A 21,870-nucleotide genomic window follows, 5' to 3' on the forward strand; every position below is an offset into this window, starting at 1 on the left:
AGGATCCCTGTTGTGTTCTGGTTTTATGCTAGATCCCACAGAGACAGCAGCAAAAGAAGGCAAGGGAAGAATTGGGTTGGGTTGAGCTAGTCCAACTCTCTAACTATTGCTCAGAATTTTAACTCTTATCTTGCAACCTTTCCAGTCCTATTTGGTTTGTTTCACCTGTCCATATGGTATGCAAAGATAAGTGAGGAAGAAGGTCAAGAGCTGGGCAATCTGTATAGAACAAAAAAAAAAGCAGAGACAGGCAAGTTGTTCTTTGCAGCACATCTTGTAAAAAAAGTGCACTGTATGCCTACGGCCATACTACCCTGAACATGCCAGATCTCGTCGGATCTCGGAAGCTAAGCAGGGTCAGGCCTAGTTGGTACTTGGATGGGAGACTGTCTGGGAATACCGGGTGCTGTAGGCATAGAGGAAGGCAATGGTAAACTACCTCTGAATACCTCTTACCATGAAAACCCTATAAATATATCCAAGAAAGATTCATAGGGTCACCATAAATTGTAATCGACTTGGCATATCACAACAAAAATGCTCTAAAAATAGCATTATATGCTCTAACTGTGTAACCCGCAACTCAGTTAAACCTTCATACTAATGTAAGAGGACCTATCTATTGGCTGCGATTGGATAAAATAGGCCTAAATATGGACACTTACAGACTGCAGCCCCCCACACCTTTACTTAGGAGTAAACTCACAGCACTCAATAAAACTTGGTAGGAAATGGAATTGGGTTGCTAATTAAGTGGGTTGTGTGCATCAAGCCTGAAAAGAAACACCTCCAAGCCACCTTGCCAGCCAGATAGAAACACACCACAGTTTAGTGGGCTGGAGGACAAGACGACACTTCTTCCACAACACTAAAACAGCTGAACTGTGATTGATTAGTTCCAAACTCAAGCAAATGCCCTTTCTTTCCCACTATGAAGCCTTGACAGTCTCCTCAGCACATTAAAGTACCTATATTACAACCTTTCAAAATATATATTTTAATTGCTTGCCATTTTTAAAGGTTTTCTTAAGACCCAAAGAAACCCTCCCCAAAGGCTTGACTTCATTAGTTAAAGGGAACACAGGTGATTTATAATAATAAAGCCATGGCATATTATCACCTAATAAAGAAGACACAGTAGCTGCTGCTTTTGCTAAATTTGCTTCCCACGTAATAGCCAGTGTCATTAATCTACTGAACACTCACCTCCCACTGGAGAATCAGCCATTTATCTTCCTCAGCATCTTGGGGTGAATAATACTGACCTACCTTACAAGGTTGTTGTAAGGATTTCAACAAGATGTCTGTGAAGCATTGTGTACCCTCCAAAAAGGTTATATAAATGTTTCCTATCTTTCTCAAGTAGACACATTTCCCAGGGCAATTTCTTTTTCAGTCAACAGGTTGATCAGGGTTAGGAATCAAATCTTTGATTTTTATTTTGGTCTGCAACGAAAGATATTACCTGGCCTAAATATAAACATTGCATAATGTTCAGTTCTGGTCAATTCTGCATTACTCAAAGGAAGATTTTGTTTCCTCCCTGAAATGTCACACACTCTCATATGACTAGCAACATTTTGAAAATTACTTATTTTATTTTAAAATATTTCTATCCCGCCCTTCTACCCTATAATAAATAGGGCACTCAGGGCAGCTTACAAAAATAAAATCAAACATATGCATAATAAAATTGTAAACAGTAAAATCACAAAAACATTAAAATAAATTAAAATACAAAAAATACAATTAAAATAAATAAAATACAATATATATACACACACACACAAAAACACACACATATGCATATATATAGGGAGTGGTACTAAAGGGACTACAAAAGTAAAATGTAGAAGGCATAAAATCAGTGTCAGGCTCTACCTTCAGTCCCTCCCAAAGGCTCTCCGGAACAAGATCGTTTTCAGAAGTCTCTGGAAAACCCACAGGGAGGGAGCAGAGCGGACTTCTTGAGGTAGGGTATTCCAAAGCTTGGGAGCCACAACTGAAAAAGCTCTCTCCCGCGTGCCTGTCAGTCTAACATCTTTTATTCCAGGCACGCAGAAAAGACCAGAGGCAGATGATCTTAAATCCCGAGTAGGTACATATCGGCGTAAGCGATCCCTCAGGTATATTGGTCCAAGGCCGTTTAGGGCTTTAAAGGTAAAAACCAGCACTTTGAATTTGTCCCGGAAACAAATTGGAAGCAAAGAAATTCAATATAAACATTTTTAAAAAAAAAATATGAAAGAGCAATCTTTAAAAGAACAGATCTTTTTCATGCGTTGGGATACATGAGAAAGCCGTTGCTGGTCTGAGAACTTTATGTCCTCATTGGATCCATGTTCACAAAGGTATGTTCATTATTTGATGACATAGGAAGTGTGCTCAATAAGCATTTCATATGCCATCCATTATTGCGTATTTGTGTCAATAGATCTTCCCCTACTCTGCTAACTGATCCTTCTAAATGGAGATTGTAGAGCTGGAAAAGGTTCAAAAAAAGGGCAACAGAAATGACCACAGGTTCAAGCAATTTGCCTATGAGGAAAGGTTATAGTATTTGGAGCTTTTTAGTTTAGAAAAAAGGTGTGTAAGGGGGGATGTGATAGGTGTATAAAATTGTGCATGGTGTGGAGAAAGTGGATAGGGAGATATTTTCTCCCTTTTTCATATTGCTAGAAGTTGAGACCATTCAATGAGGTTGAATGTTGGAAAATTCAAGACAAACAAATGAAAGTACTTCTTCACAGTGCACATAGGTAAACTTATGGAATATGCTCCCACAAGAGGCAGTGATAACCACCAACGTGGATGGTTTTAAAACAGGATTACACAATTTCATGGGGAACGATAAGGCTACCAAAGGCTACTAGATACAGTGGCTACATTCTCCCTCCACTGTCAGAGGCAGATGCCTCTGAATACCTGCTGCCGGGAATCAGAAGTAGGGAGAATGCTCTTGCATTCTGGTTGGCCACTGTGAGAGCCAGGAGACAAGAGAACAGCCAGTAGACCCAACCAAAGAGTAAGTCAGAACAGCAAGGCCAAACCAGATGACAGGTGGGTTAAGCAGCATGCCAGACATTGGGATCAGGAATCAGTCAGGAGTGGACCAAAGAATAAACAAGAATTCATGAACACACTTAGAGCAGTGTTCTTCAACCTTGAATCCCCAGATGTTGTTTGGACTAATATTCCCATCATCCATGATTGGCTACGGATGATGGTAGTTGTAGTCCAACGACATTTGGGGATCCAAAGTTGAGGAACACTGCACTAGGAATTTGAAAACATTCCTGTTTACCCAAGCATTTGATGGCTGAAGATGCAAAAGAGAAATGTGAAAACTTTGCAAAGAGGCTTAGGCATGTCTCCTGCTTTGCAGGAAATAAAGACCAGAGATCTAGACATGTTCCCACAAATGGCCAATGTCAACACTTCCGAGTTCCTTTTAAAGCTAACCTATTTTTTCCCCATTCTCCTTCTTAAGGTTTTGTGGATGAGACATTAGCACAAACTAATTATTTTGACATTGCCTGTGTTTTCAGTGTCATGTGATCTTAATTTTTTTCTTTTCCTTTCTCATAAATTTCTCATTCTTTGTTTCTCATGTAATGAAATAAACAAAAAAACAAAAACACCACTGAAATGGCCTATGAGGAAATCAACTATGAAATTTTGTATCTTTATGATGTGAAACTGATTCTGGCAGCATAGCTAATGATTCTTTCATGTCATCAGCCTTGCTGGGGGCAGGGGGGGAATAACTATAGTTTGATATAGCCCTCTGATATGTCAAATTAAATCCCATTATTATTATTATTATTATTATATTACCTGTGATCTCCCAACTGAGCCTTGTTTTGCAAATCTGAGTCCCCTTTAGAGAAGGGGGAGAAATTTGATTCAGTTTGCATTTAAAGGCAAGCCAACCTAATTCACACTTTCTGAGACAATACACAGACTGAAGCACAGCCATCCTTCGAAATTCATACTTCTCCAACTTTTGCAAATTCCCAGGCAAATACTGCACAGAAGAATGCGTACACTAGGATAAAGCATGCATAAAAACAGATATATTTGTGAACATAACCCACAACACTGTGTTATATTAGGGGGAATTGCTTTGCAAAAATATGCATATTAGGGAAAATCGCATACAAAAATGTGCCTATGAGGAGAAATTCACACTAAAATACCGATGAATCTTCATGTGGACTTTTTTTTTTAATGCAAACTGATGTTGAAATGGGAAGAACTGAACATAAGAACGGAAAAATGAGAAACAGAGAGGAACCAAAATTGACAGATTCGTCCATTCTCAGCCTCCCTGAACCTTCATCTCTTCTCTTGCCATCCTGGGATGTTTCACCCTCAGCCTCCTCTCTCAATTTCCTCCTTCTCTTTTGCTTTCCCATAGAAAATAAAAGAGGGGGAGGGGAACCCAGGGATGGTTATCCAGACTGACCGCAATTTACAGTCTCCAGTAAGAGTCATATAAATTCCAGTGGCTCAAGAAAGCCTCTCGTACATTTTATTCAGAAGCAGATCATAGATCTGGGATAAATGCCATTTCTTGTTCCTCTAGAATGACTGCTTACATCTGTAGGAACTGTTTATGTCTATGGGAGTGCTTCATAGTTGAAACAAGTTTCTTCAAAGTCACTCAAGGAGACACACACACACCAGTTATAGAATCTGGATCAGCAACACCATCTAGGGTGGGCAAACAGAGCTAGGGACCTACCCATTCGTCCCTGGTGTTTCTGACTCAGGAACACCTATATTTTTGTCTGGTCCTATGCAATAATTACTGTTTCAGACTGAGTCAAAATGGCGAAAAGGACAATAAATCCCCCAAGAAATGCCCACCAGTTTTGGAAATTTGGCAAAGTGCAAATGGGCAAAAATGGCTGCATTATAGAGGGAATCAGAGGAAGAACAATGCTTTCTGCCCTCATTCTGAATTGGCTTTGTGACAATGTGATTCATACCATTAGATTTGGGTATGTAACTATGTAATAGTCACATAGCCAAACATAATTAGCTATATGGCATCATAACATTATCAGGTTTATTACATGATCCCTGATTCGTTACGGTTTCTCCAGGAAGGAGGGCAGCTATGGGGAGGAGGGAACCATTGCTATGAATTACTGGGATGGACCACCAAAAAAGCACAGTGAACCATTTTGGAGGAAATATTTTTACACAGACACACCTCAACCCCCTCTCTTTTGCCCTCAGAACTTAATGACCAAATATTCAGCACCATTCTGGTATTGGTATGAAGAATTAAAGGCACCTATGTTCTCAATATGCCTACCAAAGGTGCAAATCACTCCACTTTAAAATAAAAAGTGTCCTGTGTAGATAGCATTACCATGGTTATTACAAGGTATAAAAAAATTAATCAGAACAAATCTCCATGAAATGCACTACTTCTTTTCCAATTCAATTTTGAATATATTGTATCCTATCTTGAATATATCAGCAGGTCTAGCAAAAATATTTGCCTCTTCTCTAAATCCCTTTGCTTCCGCTGTTACTGAAACGGTACCTCTAGCAGCTACTTGCTTCAACCACCATGGAACTATAACATGATCCCTGATAGGCTAGGATCACTCAGGGGGGAAAGGAGAGTAACTCTTTTCTCATTAGGAGGCTGTCCTTACAAATCACTGCTGTGCCCAAAAATAAAATGTAACAAGAGAATGAGGATATCATGCCTGTAGTGCAAGGGGAACTCACATCTGTATTCCTCTATGTTGGTTCATTGTATTTGGTTCTCCTCCAAGACCATGTAAATGTGATGGCCTGCTACTAGAACTGCATCCTGTGCTTTCATGCAGTTCAGTTACCAAGCTGCCCAGCTCATACCCATCCACAACTTTTTTGTCCTCCTAGATCTTTTCTTTAAAAAAAAATCTAGCACAAACTGGATTCATTTGCCCAGATCAAGAGAAGGCAAACACATTAGAATCACCTAGAAAACTGTGGTGTATGCCTGTCTCTTGGATGTTTTACTTTTTATGGTTTTTGTGAGCGGTGGGGATGGTTACGGTGGCTGAATTTGGGTGACTGCAAAAATACTCACATAATACTAGAACCGAGAATCCTCCAATGAAGCTAAATGGTAGGAGTTCTGGGACAGACAAAAAGAAGTCCTTCACACAGCAATAAACAAAATATGGCATTTGCTGCCAGAGGATGTGGAGATGGCCACCGACTTGGATGGGTTTAAAAGGAGATTAGACAGATTCATGGAGGAGAAGGTTCTCAATGGCTGCTAATAGGATTGATGACAAGCGCTACCTTCAGGATCGCAGGGCTTCCCATAGTCATCTGGTTGGCCGCTGTGGGAAACAGGATGTTGGACTGATCCAGCAGGGATCTTCTGAAGTTCTTATTCTAATGTGGGGCAGGAAAAAAAAAAACCCAACATATATTCAAAGCAAAATGGGAAGGATTGAAGGAGGCAGTCAGCATGACTGATGTGTTATTAGTTTTGTTGTTATATGCCTTCAAGTCGATTACAACTTATGGCAACCCTATGAATCAGTGAGACATCTGGTATAGCACAGTGGGGAGGAGAGCCTGGCTGGGAGTCCAGAGACTGTGAGTTCAAATCCCCACTCGTGTCTCCTGGGTGTCAAGGGCCAGCTAAAAGATCACCCCCACAGGGAGTGGCTCAGGCATTACATGCCCTGCCACCTGTGCAACTATGGGCAAGCTGCATAGTCCCAAGGAGCCCAGTTGCCCCCCAGCTGGCAGTTGCGGACAAGGAAGGGGCTGGCTTCTAAACTGTGGCAAGCTGAGCAGGCCCTAGCCAGCTGGGGAGGACTAGCCTCAGAGGGAGGCAATGGTAAACCCCCTCTGGATACCGCTTACCATGAAATCCCTATTCATGGGGTCACCATAAGTCGGGATTGACTTGAAGGCAGTCCGTTTTTCATGTATCGGCAAAAGATTTGAGGCTTTAAACTTAGTTGACAGAGAACCAGAAGAACTATGGATTGAAGTCAGAGACATTATCGGGGAAGAATGCAAAAAGACAATACCTCTAGTTAAAAAGAGAGACAGACCTCAATGGATGACTGAAGAAACTTAAAATGCTTAAAGAAAGAAGGAAAGCAAAAGCAAAAGGAGATAAAAACCAGAGCTTGGAAAAGTTACTTTTTTGAACTACAACTCCCGTCAGCCCCAGCCAGCATGCGCTGGCTGGGGCTGATGGGAGTTGTAGTTCAAAAAAGTAACTTTTCCGAGCTCTGATAAAAACACGGTTAGAACCCTAAATGCATGCAACAATACAGCAACTAGTACATGGGGACAAAGTGAACTATTATTACTATGAATAGTAAAAGAGAGAGGGCTCCTTGTATATCACAAGGTCGTAATAAGGGACAGGGGTGGTGTGCAGTGCATTTTGATATGCTCTTCCCTCAGAGATCCACCACAACTTCCATGAAGGATTTCTGTGAGAACAGAGTCACCCTATACCAGGGCAGTGGACAGATTTCTTCTTACAACAATAGTCTTTAGTCATGAACATAAAAAGCTCACCTTGTACTGGGCCATATGAACATAGGAAGCTGCTTCCCTACTGAGTCAGGCCATTGATCCACCTGGCTCAGTACTGTCTACACCAGGAATAGCCAAATGTTCTTGCTCCACAGACCACCTGGAAATTGCTGAGGGTCTTGGCAGACCACTTAAGGATTTTTCTGCCTCTTAAGGACATAACGTAAGAGGCCTACTGGATCAGGCCGATGGCCCATCTAGTCCAGCATCCTCTTCTCACAGTGGCCAACCAGAGGCCTATGGGAAGGCCGCGAGCAGGATCTGAGGGCAAGAACAGTCTTCCCTCCTGCAGTTCCCAGCAACGGGAATTCAGAAACATACTGCCACCAATTGTGGAGGCAGAGCATAGCTGTTGTATCACTTGCGCTGCACTGTGCTAGGTGCTGTATAATTTTTAAACTGTATTTTTACAGATACTCTGTGGACCATCTGAATGAAACTCATGGACCACTGGTGCTCCACAGACCACAGTTAGGGAACGCAGGTCTGCTCACTGATTAGCAGGTTTCAGACAGGGCTCTCCAGCCCTACGCAGAGATACCAGGGATTGAACCTGGGACTTTTTGCACGCAACCCATGTTCATACCACCAAGCTACAGCCTTTCCCCATACCTCCATGTTGTAGATGGAAGGCTAAGAGAGAGTAGGTTGCCTATGGCCACACAACGCCACTGTCTTAGGATCAAGCAGCTGATAAATATACAAAATAAATAAAAAAATGGCAGAGGCAGCTCTTGATCAAGGACTGCCATATTCATCAGTGTCATAACCACTACAGTATGCCCATAGAAGAAATGTGTGATTTGGGGGGAGGTGTATGCATTGTCATGGTCACATATGTCAAACACTGAAGCCACCAGCCGGACTAAGCCAACATAGGCTGAGCTTTCAGGTCATGGGGAGCAGGGGAGTGGATATGAGCGCATCCCCAGGAGTTAGGTGGGGGACCATAGCGCAATGGTCACCTTGTGATGAGTCACAGAAATATAGAAAACTGCTTTATTTCAAATCAGACCATTGGTCTGTTTAGCTCAAGATTGACCTACAGCAGGTGTGGGGAACCTTTGGCTCTCCAGATGTTGCTGAATGGCGCCTCTCATTAGCCCCAGCAAGCGTGGCCGATGGCCAAGGTGATGGGAGTCGTCGTTCCACAACATCCGGAGGGCCACAGGTTCCCCAAACCTGCTTTGCACTGACCAGCAGTGGCTCTCCAGGCTTTCACACATGGGACATTCCCAGCACTACTTGGAGATGTCGGGGATTGAAACTGGGACTTTCTGCATGCAAGGCATTGACCCTGCCACAGACCTACAGCTCTTCCCATTACCCGTGAGCCCCCAAAATGCAGGGCTTTGCTGTTCCCCAATGCAGAAAGCATAAGAGTTCTGCAGGGATGCCATTTGGATCTGGACTAATCTTGCCCCTGGGGACACCCTGGCCCAGCACTCTCCAACCTGATGCACTCTGGGTGTTGTTGGACTACTCCTCCCATCAGTCCTGGCCAGCATGGCCAATGATAAAGCCTTATACAGCTCGGGACCACGATACCTGATGGAACGCCTCTCCCAATATGAACCTACCCGTACGCTACGCTCAGCATCGAAGGCCCTCCTCCGGGTGCCTACTCAGAGGGAGGCTCAGAGGGTGGCGACAAGAAAGAGGGCCTTCTCAGTGGTGGCCCCCAAATTATGGAATAGTCTTCCTGACGAGGTACTCCTGGCGCCGACATTACTATCTTTTCGGCGCCAGGTTAAAACTTTCCTCTTTTCCCAGGCATTTTAGTATGTGTAAAAATGTTTATGTTTTAAATTTAAATTTTAAGCTTTTAAAAAACTGTTTTAAATATGTGTTTCATTGTATTTTATGCTGATCGTTGTGAACCGCCCAGGGAGCTTCGGCTATGGGCGGTATATAAATTTAATAAAATGAAATGAAATGAAATGAAATGAAATGATCAGGCAATATGGCCAACAACGTCTGGGGGGGCATCAGGTTGGGGAAGGCTGCCCTAGCCATTGTTAACAGTGAATGAAGTGGCAGGGAATGCAAAGAATCCATAACCAGGGCAGAAGAGAGGAGAGATCTGTGAACAGCAAGTCTGTGCGGTCCTGAGGTCTTCTAACAGAACCTCTTGTCGTTTGTGCATTGTATGCCTTTAAGAGACGGGAGGGAGTTGCAAGAGCGTAACTGCATTTTTATAACAGAATGCAAGAAGCTGCATCCCCAACCATCCCCCATCCCTGGGACATTCTGCTCTTTGAAAAATGCAAAGCTTACAAAACCCCTGTGTTTCAGGGAGTAATTTGGCTGTGGCACAATTAAGCCTGACAAGGTCAATACATGTTCTTTTTGAAAGCTTACAAAGCACTTTTTGTGTTTGTTTTCTGTTTGGGGTTTTTTTTGGCCAAATAAACACAAGGGCTTGCCCCTCAATAAAGGATCAGCAATAGGGTGACCACGAAACTGAAGATCTTAAGAATGTAGGAAGGCACCTTTATACTGAGTCAAAACCACTGGTCCATCTAGCTGAGTGTGGCCTACGTTGACTGGCAGCGGCTCTCCAGAGTTTCAGGCAGGAGTTTCTCCCAACTCTGTCTGGAGATGCCGGAGATTGAACCTGGGACCTTCGGCATGCAAGGCAGATGTCCTCCCGCTGCGCTACAGCCCTTCCCCCCACAGCAAGTGGCTATCCAGATGTTGCTGAACTACAACCCCCGCCATCCCTGGCCCTTGGTGACATCTGGAGGGCCAAAGGTTCCTCACTCCTGCCCTACATCTTCCAGGGAAGGGACTCCTCCTTATTCCTCCTTTTTTTAAAAAATGCAAGGGCTATTGATGTGACGTGATTGATGTCACATCGGATTTGGCCCCAAACTGCCTTAATTGCACTTCCCATTCCAGCAGAGGAAAGGATCTTTGCTGAATGGGGTAACTTGCAAGCCAGGGTTTTTGTGAGAATAAAAGAGGCTCCTGCAACCTGTCCCTATGGGATCTACCCTGCCTGAGCTCCTTGGAAGAAAGATGTGGTATTTTCCATAAATGGCCCTTTGAACAATACTGTTGTGCGCACCCCAATCACTGAGTGGTGAGAGACTTACAGGGGTTCCAGCACTGAACCCAAGGTTCAGTTTCCTTGGAATGAAGGTCGGAAACTCATAATCAGCATCCCATTCCTGTGCAGCTTCTGGTTTACATATCCTTTCAAAAGAGCCTATGGATTATATTCGTACTACATTTGAACCACCCTGTCTTCGAAAATGGAAATGGAAATGGGCTGCCATCAAGTCGACCCCAACTTATGGCAACCCTATGAATAGGGTGTTCGTGGTATTCAGAGGGGGTTTACCATTGCCTCCCTCTGAGGCTAGTCCTCCCCAGCTGGCTAGGGCCTGCTCAGCTTGCCACAGTGGCACAAGCCAGCCCCTTCCTTGTCTGCAACTGCCAGCTGGAGGGCAACGGGCTCCTTGGGACTATGCAACTTGCCCACAGCTGCACAGGTGGCAGGGCACATAACCCCTGAGCCACTCCCTGTGGGGGTGATCTTTAGCTGGCTCTTGACACCCAGGAGACATGAAGGGGATTTGAACTCACAGACTGTGGACTCCCAGCCAGGCTCTCCTCCCCACTGTGCTATACCAGCTGTCCCTGTCTTTGAACCACCCTCTTATTTGATTTATCACCTGATCATGCTTCTGGGTATCACATTGTGATTGTTGTTGTTATGTACCTTCAAGTAGACTACAACTTATGACAACCCTATGAATCAGCTATCTCCAACAGCATCTGTCGTGAACCACCCTGTTCAGATCTTGTAATCTGTGATTGCTATGTCACTATAATTGTGATTGGCTATTTGATATTCCCAAAAACCAAACCTCTCTCTCTACGAATCTCTTCCTGCTTGCACTTGTCACAGCCACATCGTCAAAACATTAGGAAAGTGCTGATTGTTATCGTATTGTTATTGAAAGATGTTGCTGTTGCTTTTTTTAACAATGTTAATGTTTTGTTATTTAATTTTTTGTAAACGATATTATTCTTTTCTGATCTGTATTTTGTATTTGGGTTTATTTTTTGCAGAGCTTAGAAAAGTTACTTTTTTGAACTACAACTCCCATCAGCCCCATCCAGCATGGCCACTGGATTGAGCTGATGGCAGTTGTAGTTCAAAAAAAGTAACTTTTCCAAGCTCTGATTTTTTGTGAGCCGCCTGAGGGTCTTTTTGGCCAAAAGGCAGCATAGAAATAAACCGTAACATAACATAAAATAACAAAATACGTCTTTAGCCTTGCAAGCAATGGGCCCAGTCTGTAAATAATCTGGACCAACCAGGTTACGTTTCTTGATGTCTAGAAGCAATGGTAACCGTTTGCACAAGTAGGAAGGGCCGGTCCTAAAGGGCGTCCAGGTTGGGCACTGGCCCGACAGCTCCTGGAGCTACAGGGGGGCCCTCAGCCATCCCTCCACTCCCTTTCCGTGATCCATGCCCCCCCACATCTCCCCACTTACCTGTCTGCTGTCTTTTACCATTGCCCTTAACAAAGATGGCAGCCGTGGTTTCCCTAAGGTACTGAAGCCCCTGCCACCATCTTAGTTGATGGCAGAGATGCGCAAGTGTAGCACGCACACATACCATCAACAAAGATGGTGGCGGAGGCGTCATCCCCTTATGGAAACCGCGGCCGCCATCTTCATTAAGGGTAATGGTAAAAGACAGCAGATAGGTAGGGGGGGCGTGGGAGGGCCACGTGCGTGTGCACTCGCACACACACACACCACACACACCGGGGGCAGGGCAAGCTGATGCCCAAGGGCCCCAGCATTCCTGGAGCTGGCCCTGCAAGTAGGGCAGAAAGCAGGGAGCCCAACCATAGGTGAAGCCTGAGCCAATGACAGCCAGAGTCAAGTAGTTCTAATTTCATCCCCCATCTGCCTCCCTGCTGAGTTCTACAAGAGCAAGAGCAAGACTAAGGAAGAGGAAGCTGGTGCCCGGGGCCAGGCCATTGACTGGTTGTACTTAAGAAGATTGGCAGGCAGGGGTTGACTCAGTGAGGTTGATGGAGCAATGTCCTCCTGTTCACCCTAATGGGCTACCCTCCACTGGTAGATGCCTTTATACTTTGAATGCTACATCTAGTGGTCAAACGTGCTGCTCCCTCACATGACCATCTTCCTGCAATCGACAATGGCTGATACTAGGGATGAATGAGAATTTCGATTCAGTTCGCATTTCAAGCAGAATTTATCAAATTCTCACTTTCCGAAACAATATGAGAACCGAAACACAGCCATCCTTCGAAATTTGCACTTATTAGAACTTTGGGATGCAGTTTGCCAACTAAACAATATTTACAAAAATGCATATATTAGGGGAAAGTGTGCATAAAAATGAATATACGAGTGAAAACAACATGCAAAAAGGCATGATGTGATGAGAAGTGGCTTGCAAAAATGTGTACCTTTGTCAAAACTACCTACAAAAATGTGTTTATTTGGTGAAATTCGCACTAAAACGGTGGAGAATTTTCATGAGGATTTTAAAAAATAAATAAATTGCAGATTGCTGTAGAAATATAGAGGACTGAATGTAACATTAGAAAACTGAGAGAACTGAAATTGACAGATCAACCATATCTGCCTTCCTGCTGAGTTCTACAAGAGCAACAATAAGACTACGGAGGAGGGAGCTGGCACCCAGGGACACCCCCTGGGCTGGTTATAAGTAAGAAGCCAGGCAGATGGCAGGTGGGGGCTGACTGAGGGCAGACAGGTTGGTGGGTCAGCACCCCACTTGCCCTAATGGACCAGCCTCCACTGTAAAGAAATAATCGGTCTAGGTCAGGGGTAGTCAACATGATGCTCTAAAGATACCCAGCCAAATGGTGGACACTTTCCAGACCACTCTCAGATTCCACTGAGCCTCCCCAGATGTCCTCCCTCAGTTCAGTACCAAGTGATTTCCTACTGGTTCATGGCTTGCTTAGATTTGATCTCTAATCATTCAGCACTCCAAGCTTTGGCACAGGATGATCTATACATTTTTTTTTAAAATGGCAGTAAAATGTTTTATTTATTTATTTATTGGGCTTCTTAACCAGCTTTCATCGTAATGTCCCAGGGCAGATTACAACACAACAATGATATAATTTGGTTTTAATGCTTCTTGTGATTTCTATTTTTGTCCTGTATGTCACTTTGAGATACTTTGGTGTAAAAAGCAGCAGCAGCAGCAGCAGCAGCAGAAGTTGTTATGTGCCTTCAAGGCGATTACAACTTATGGCGACCCTATAAATCAGCAACCCCCAATAGCATCTGTCATGAACCACCCTGTTCAGATCTTGTAAGTTCAGGTCTGTGGCTTCCTTTATGGAATCAATCCATCTCTTGTTTGGCCTTCCTCTTTTTCTATTCACTTCTGTTTTTCCCAGCATTATTGTCTTTTCGAGTGAGTAGGAGGAGTAATTATTATTATTACTAATAATAATAATATAACACCAAAACTTAAGACAACACCAAAAACACAATTTAAAAAGAGTGTTTTAGAAATAACTTGTGTTCACCAATTAATCATCTCTTGTATTAATATACATCAGCAAGATCTGAACAGGGTGGTTTACAACAGATGCTATTGGAGGTTGTTGATTCATAGGGTTGCCATAAGTTGTAATCAACTTGAAGGCACATGACACACACACACAGATTCTGCATTGGTGCTGCCAGTATGTGACGCTTAAATCAAGACAACATTTTTGAGGACCCTTCTAATTATACATGGTTATCTCCTTCACATTCCCCTTGGCTTTCACTGAGGAAGTTAAAAGGTCAAGGTAACACACTGTAGCAAATCCCAATGACCTTACTGAGGCAGAATTATAGTAATGTGCTATATCATTCACTCAACGAGACATGGCTGTTTACTTTTTCACTCTACTCAGAGGTTCCTCCATAAATCTGGGCGCCTGGCAATTGCTGGTGGATCCCATGTAGGAGATGGTAGACATGGCTCCAGTGTCAGCTCGTCAATAAAGGGCCACTGGAATGTGATCATGTGGATAACTTACGCAGTTCTGGACTCTGGAACCGCCCAGTTTTAATTTCTTGGACACAGGGAGGATTTCTTTAGTTGTTGCTGTTAATGTCTTTAAACCATATTTTATATTTGGGAGTCAAAGGGATGATGTGCTTGTGTATGCTTAGAAGTCTCCATGGAACCAAAACAGAAACTCCTCAAATACCATGTAAATCCAAGAACCTGTCAACGAGGAAAGTGAGATGCTGGAAAGTGGAGTGAGGAATCTGGATCAGATGACAGGCAGCTTCCTATGGCTGTATCCACTAAAAGCCTTTGGTGCTACAGATCTGAGGTTTAGTATTTTATTTATTTATTTATTTATTTATTTTATTTTATTTCTATACCGCCCATAGCGAGGCTCTCTGGGCGGTGTACATCAAATATAAGTATATAAACAGTCAATTTTAAAATCACCTAATCATCAAGACAACAGTTTATACATACAACAAAGACAGAATTAACATAAAAACCCATTCAGAAAAGATAAAACATATAACTTTCTTTACAACATTAATACAAATACTAAAATACTAAAAGATAGAAATATTAAAATATTAAAATACCTGGGCAAAGAGGAAGGTTTTCATCTGGCGCCGAAAAGATAATAAAGTAGGTGCCAGGCCTACCTCGTCAGGAAGGGTGTTCCATAGTTCGGGGGCCACTATTGAGAAGGCCCTCTTTCTTGTAGTCGCCTTCCGGGCGTCTTTCTGAGTATGCACACGAAGGAGGGCCTTCGATGTTGAGCGTAGTGTACGGGTAGGTTCATATCGGGAGAGACGCTCCATCAGGTATTGTGGGCCCGTGCCGTGTATGCATGGAAAGGCTGTATTATCAGCTTGCTAAGCTGTATTTATAACCACCAAGACCCATAAGGACTTGTGTATAAGAATGTGCTGTATCAAGACATATCTGTGTGCAATTATGCTCCAAAGCAATGTTCACACGATCAGTGAACCTGCATGTCAGTGGATGTGTAGTGTATAGTGAATGTGCCCTGCTCCCAAGCTACATGCAATCAGCTGGTCACATGAACATACTCTATGCAAGTACAAACTATACAGCATAGGTTTGGGAATCCTGCAAAATGGCGGGTCCCCATCCACACAGAAGCATGATTTGCTTCCCTCACATGTGTGCATTCACTGTACACTAGTTGCATGAAGAGGGCTGCCAATTTAAAATCCCAGCACTAATACAGAAGCATGCACCAAGAATGCTGGGCTGCCATAATATTGCAACTGCATGCTGCCACCAAAGTCAATGCAACTGTGCTGCAATGGTCACTTTCTTCACTTATAATATACCAACAATGCAAACCATTATATGACACAGAACTGGGTGGTAAAAGGTATTTATATGGCCAAAATGGGAAGCAGCAACCTTCTAAAGTGGACATATCTTATTCCCATTTTACAGATGGAGAACTGAGGTTGAATGAGAGTGACTTGACAAAAGGGTACATATTGGCTGTGTTTGGACATTTGTTCCTGGCTTCACAAAATATTGTTAAAAGAGATGCTGTCCACATGGAATGCAATATGGGTAACACGAGCTAGAGAAATGCTTATGGAAGGAGGTGCTTCTAAAGATGGAAACAGGACAGGTCTAATTCAGCCCTACTGAATGGAGAGGCAGGATTTGATTTGTTAATGAGAAACTACCTAATTTACATTTCTCAGATCAATATGCAAACTGAGACATAATTATCCTTCAAAATTCACACTTCTCCCAATTTTGCATACAAAAATGTATATATTAGGGAAATTTGCATTAAAATGCCGGGAAATTTTCCTGAGGATTTAAAAAAAACTTTGCAAATTGCTGGGGAAATGTAGAGAAATGAAGTAAGATTAGATAAATTAGAAATTGACAGATTTGTCCATCCCTATCCAGTGCAATGATTCCTTGATGCTTGATGGAAGAAGAGAACTTGATCTCAACTGTAAGTTTAGCGCATGTTGCTGGCAGATCATAACAAATGTTTAACAAGATGGTTTTCTAGCAAGCTGTCAGTCGGAATGGCATCTGCTGTGGTAAGTCTGCTCTCTCTTACCATATTGACTGGGAAATAAATGGAACCGGCTACAGGCGAATGAATTCAGATTTTAACTTCTCGATTTTGCTATAAATCTCAGCTCAGTAAATTGATTTTCATAGCCATAAAAGCTGAACACTCATAACCCCCAAAGCGATAGACATTTTATTGCTGTTTAGAATTTATATTTTATTACAGATCTCTCTATTTTTTCTCCTCTCTTTTTCTCTTAGGTATACCCTGGGGGGGGTGAAGAAGGGTCTTTTTAATGTGCAGTTGTAGAAATGGACTTAGTGCAAATATTTTTATTATTTGCCACTTGGTATCAACATTTCCATGCATTCCCCCAGGACTAAGCATATTCTCTAAATTATTCAGCATGATCTTATGGTACTTAGGAGACTTCCTAGGCATCTGATCTGTAAGCTTCCATACAGACAGAAAAGCAGTGTGCATATCTACACGCAAACACAGATACAGAAATCTGGTCTTGTTCCAGTAAGGCTACTTTTTCTGCCATTCTCTTGCCCCACTGACCCCTTATGCATTTACAACATTTTAGAATGTTCAACGCTTTTTGCATTTGTAACCTCAGTAATCCTTACAACACCCCTATAAGGTTGGCCAGTATTATTAGGCCCATATTTCAGAATGGGAGCTGAAGCTGATTAAGATAAACACAGAGATGGAAGGAAGGGTCCTCAAAGGTCATTTGGTCCAATCTTTGACAAATGCAGGCAATCCCACCTAAAAGCAAAATATATTTGATGCTGAAATTCATGGAACACATTGGTTTTATTAAATGCCCACTGATCCCACAGCACTGGGGTTGGCTGTGAATACTTGGTGGAAAGGCTAATGCACTCAGCTCTGCAACTCTTCATTGCTTCTTTCTCTGTTCTAGGGATCAGCCCTGGCATGCCTTGGTTCAAATTAAGACTTATGCATGGTTTCCTGAGGGCCGGCATAGTCATTCCGCGTGGGAGCTGCGAACTGTTCAGATTTCCCAATCTCACTTTTAAGAGGAGCCTAACTGCATGATCAGGCCAAAGGCCCATCTAGTCCAGAATCGTCTTCTCCTAGTGGCCAACTAGATGCCCATGGGAAGCCTGCAAGCACAACCTGAGCACAGCAGGCCTCTCCTCACCTGTGATTCCCAGCAACTGGTACCCAGAGGCAAGTGAAAATCGACAGCAATGGAGCCATTAAACAGAGCCAAATGAGATGTAAAGTGAAAGATCTGGGAAACAGAGAACACTGGGACTATATAGGCCTTTAGTAGGAACATGGGAAGCTGTCTTATTCTGAGTCCGACCTTTGGTCCATCTAGCTCAGTATTGTCTACACTGACCAGCAGCAGCTCTCCAGGACTCCAGACTGGGTACAGTCCCAGCTCTACCTGGAGATGCCAAGGATTGAACCTGGGACCTTCTGCATGCACAGCAGATGCTCTACCGTTGAGGCAGGGCCCTTCCCCAGATTTGGTCTGATCCAGCAGGGCTCATTGTATGTTCTTTAGTTAAGTTTGTATGTGCTGAGTTGCTGCTGAAGTCACAGGTGCAGGGCTGGTAACAATTCCCAGAGCTGCGGAGAGGGGGGCTGGGATTGCTTTTCAAGATTTTGTACAGATGTTGTTGTTGTTGTTATTGTTATTTGATTTATATCCCGCCCTTCCTCCCAGCAGCAGCCCAGGGCGGCAAACAAAAGTGCTAAAAACACATCAGAACATCATAAAAACAGACCTTAAAATACATTAAAACAAAACAACTTTAAAAACATTTAAAAAAAAAAAAAAAAGCTTTAAAAACATATTTTAAAAGGGTTAAAAACATATTGTTTTATTTATTATTTTATTATTTTTATATGATTTTTTTTTAAAAAAATGTTTTTTAAGATGTTTTTATGTTTTGTTTTTTAGATGTTTTCAGATGTTTTTAGTGTTTTGTCCCTGGGCTCCTTCTGGGAGGAAGGCAGGACAGAAAAGTAATAATAATAATATGTCTCTAACAGTGGAGACTGGTGGCTCCGGTGTCAGTGGGAGAGTGAAGCCGCTCCGGGTTTTAGTCCAAACTTTCAAGGAGCGCCGTCAGCACATTGGACAGTTCTTTGAAAATTTGGTCTTAAAACCTTGAGCGTATTCCACTGCCCCACTGGCACTGGAGCCGCCGGTCTCCACTGCTGTCTATCCCTCCATGCCCCAGACGTGCAGATCATTTCCTGTACAGGAATTCTGCATGTTTAATTTGGATCAACAGAACTGTGGGCAAGAAACAGCCTGATCCCTGTGGAGCTACAAAGCACAAAGGGTGGGAAATGTTGGCTCCGAAACAGTGAATTCTAACCACATTCAGAAACCCATTAATAAGTAAACCATTCATCTGATACCAGCAACAAATACTGTTTGCAAGTATTCGGCTGCGCAGCAATTCAATAACACCACTCCACGTTATCTATGAATCAGGTAACACAAACATTTATGAAACTACATTTTTGAAGGCTTTTCAAGGTGTATTTAAAATGTGTTTGGCTTTGAAGCCTTATCTTTGCAAGTTCACATACGCTGATAAGGGCCACAGTTGAGCTGCCTCTCAGGGAGCCAGCTCAAATCCTGTCTGTGCCAAAGATGTTTCATTCTCTGAGGTCGAAATGACAGCAGCTCCAACGCAATGGAAAGAGGATTTTAAAAAGACTCTCCTGGAAGGGGCACGTGGTTCACCAATCCATGTATTATTCATGCGATGGATTCCTCTTACTACTTTGGAGTGAAGTCACTAGACTTATAATAACGGATGAAACCTTGATGGACTAGGCTAGCTTTTCCTAAAGCCTCGCTTATGGCATCTGTCTCCATTGGACCTGTTTATTGAGCATTCATCCTGATTTGCTTGCCCAAAGCTTACACAGAGATTAGATTAAAGCCTCTCTATATTGATCATTCTTTCTGATTTGTTTATGGGACAGTTGTATAACAATGATTTGCTTGTGGGGTTGTTACACATCTGCCTGTTTATCATTCATTCATCCCACACTTTTATTTATTTATTTATTACATTTATACCATGCCTTCCTTTTTATCATAGAAACCCAAGGCGGCTTGCATATGGTTCCCAGGCAGTCTCCCATCCAGGCACTGACCAGACCTGATCCTGCTTAGCTTCAGCAGGGTGCTGGCCTCATGTGCCTTCAGGCCATAGCCTGGGACCCACTTTTCAAAGCATTTCCTCATCACTTTCCAAACTGCAAAAAGTCCAGGGTTGTTGGTAGTTCTTTTTTAAAAGTAGATTTGTTGCACTACAGCAACAGAGCACTTTTATCCAAGTAATGGGCGGTTTTTAACTAATGCATCCTGCATGTTAACTAATGCATTTCCACTTGCATGATGGGACGCCCCCTCCTCCTTTGCGTGCCCTGCACCCTCCGCAAATCTGCATCAAAAGGTTGGGGGAGCCCCTAGAACAGATTTAGAGGGCACGCAGGAAGAGAAAAGGGTGAAGAAGTTCCATCGCACAAGCAGAAATCCTTGCACTGACAGAACGTTCATGTTGCAGTAAGTTGGATGCAACCCTAGGAGCACAAATCTAAAATCCCAGTATTTGCTTGCAAAGTATTTACAGTCTTGCAAAATACTGACCTCCTTGAAAATACCGTCTGGAGACACCCTCTTATTTATATTTATTCTCCTGCCAGATGGCTCTCAAAGAGACTTACAACAAAACAAAAGAAAAACAAAAGTCTCAAAAGCATGCAACTTAAAGACACTTACTGGGTAATTTTGCACATTCTCTTCAGACGCATGTCCTATTGAGTCCAATGGGGCTTACTCACAGGTAAATGTTCATAGGCTTACAACCTCAAGAACATTTTAAAACAGCAGCATTTTGTTACCAATAACATCTAGGTTCAGTGAAAAAAGCGGATAAGAGAAAAATCAACTCATTTGAAATGTGGTGCTGGAGGAGAGCTTTGCGCATACCATGGACTGCGAAAAAGACAAATAGTTGGGTGCTAGAACAAATTAAACCAGAACTATCACTAGAAGCTAGAATATGAAACTGAGGTTATCATACTTTGGACACATCAGGAGAAGACCTGATTCACTAGAAAAGACAATAATGCTGGGAAAAACAGCAGGGAGTAGAAAAAGAGGAAGGCCAAACAAGAGATGGATTGATTCCATAAAGGAAGCCACAGACCTGAGCTTACAAGATCTGAACAGGGTGGTTCATGACAGATGTTATTGGAGGTCGCTGATTCATAGGGTCGCCATAAGTCGTAACCGACTTGAAGGCACATAACAACAACATCTAGGTTCAGTTGACAATAGAACAGATCTCAGAGTTCAAAAAGTCTAGCGGACTGATACCATGGACAAGACAGACTAATGGTCTGACTCAATTAAGTCTCTTGACATAAGTCTCTCATTTTAACTGCTGTGTTGTTTTAATAGGATTGTTCTATTGTGTATTTTGCTGACGGCCATGCTACCCTGAACATGCCCGATCTAGTCTGATCTTGGAAGGTAAGCAGAGTCAAGCCTGGTTGGCACTTGGATGGGAGACTGTCTGGGAATACCGGGTGCTGTAGGCTTAGAGGAAGGCAATGGTAAACCACCTCTGAATACCTCTTACCATGAATACCCTATGAATACATACAAAAGATTCATAGGGTCGCCATAATAATCGACTTGAAGGCATATAACAACAACAATTGTGTATTTTATTTATGTTTATTTTTTAATGTTTATGTAACTGGTTCTTATACTGTGTAAATCTCTGAGAAGCCTATTTTGGTGTTAAGCAGTATTTGATATATTAAATTATTTCCTATGTCCTTCTACTATAGTAGTTTCCTATGTCCTTCTAATATTCTGAATTCAGAAAGCCTGGCAGAACAAATCACTATTTACTACCAAAAGGGATGAGTCTGTTGTGTTTCAGCAAAAAAGTCTTGTGGTACCTTCAAGAATATAGTCACATCAACACCAAGGGTTGTATTCAACTAAGTCCCTACTCAGAGTACACCCATTTAAATTAATGAACCAAAGTTAATCATGTCTATTAACTTCAGTGGGGTCAACTCTGAGTAGGACTAGCATGGAATACCACCCCATAAATTCAAAGTATTCTTATAGCACTTTAACAGTTATGGCTTCCCCCAAAGAATCTTGGGAACTGTAGTTTGT

General features: G+C 42.6%; 1 pseudogene; it reads left to right on the plus strand.

Moving 5' to 3' along the window:
• Positions 1-296: 296 nt before the first annotated feature.
• On the plus strand, positions 297-415 carry LOC133388254 (5S ribosomal RNA; annotated as a pseudogene).
• Positions 416-21,870: the final 21,455 nt, after the last annotated feature.

The sequence above is a fragment of the Rhineura floridana genome, chromosome 6 (assembly GCF_030035675.1).
Source record: "Rhineura floridana isolate rRhiFlo1 chromosome 6, rRhiFlo1.hap2, whole genome shotgun sequence".
Lineage (NCBI taxonomy): Eukaryota > Metazoa > Chordata > Lepidosauria > Squamata > Rhineuridae > Rhineura > Rhineura floridana.